The following is a 731-nucleotide window of genomic DNA, read 5'->3' on the forward strand; positions in this document are numbered from 1 at the left end:
TTTTTATTGCTCTGATCTTTGATAATGATGGTGCTTTTTATTTTTTGGTAAAAAATTGTATCTATTTAGTACTTTGGAAAAAGTTAAAGTGAAGTGGAGAAAGTTCGTATTACTTTTCAATATAACTGAAAACAAATATAATATATTATATTAATATTCCCAGAAAACTCAGGATATTTACTCGAAACAAGTTTTTCACAAAATCGATTTTCTATAACAAAAAAATTATTTGCTGTAATAAAAATATGTTATCCTTACTGAAATTCGATTAAAATATCGAAAACCGATTACAACTCTTATACCTACAAGCTTTTAAAGTTATGATTTGTACTCATTTCATCAAAATGAATATGGAAAATGAAATAAAAATTCGCAAATAATTTTATAATTTATTAATAACTAGGTACTATGATTCTTTGGATACGTTTGAAATTCAAATATTGATGAAATTAAATATTAAAAAGTCAATCACCGATTTTGACGTACTACATTTTTAACTCAGAATCTGCCATTGCTTGTAACAATAGTTTATGGTTTCCATGTATTTTTTAGTTATTAAATAGATATTTTTTTGGCTAGTATATTGGTATATATTATTTTAATGTTTATAAGTTATTTTGGTTAAAAGTGAAAACAGATTATAGAAAATACACTGAGTAAGTCATGAATTTTGATGTTAGTAATTTCTTTAAAATATTTAAAGTAATAATTTTATAATTACCCACTTTCTT

Source organism: Acyrthosiphon pisum, chromosome X, assembly GCF_005508785.2.
Source record: "Acyrthosiphon pisum isolate AL4f chromosome X, pea_aphid_22Mar2018_4r6ur, whole genome shotgun sequence".
Classification (NCBI taxonomy): Eukaryota; Metazoa; Arthropoda; class Insecta; order Hemiptera; family Aphididae; genus Acyrthosiphon; species Acyrthosiphon pisum.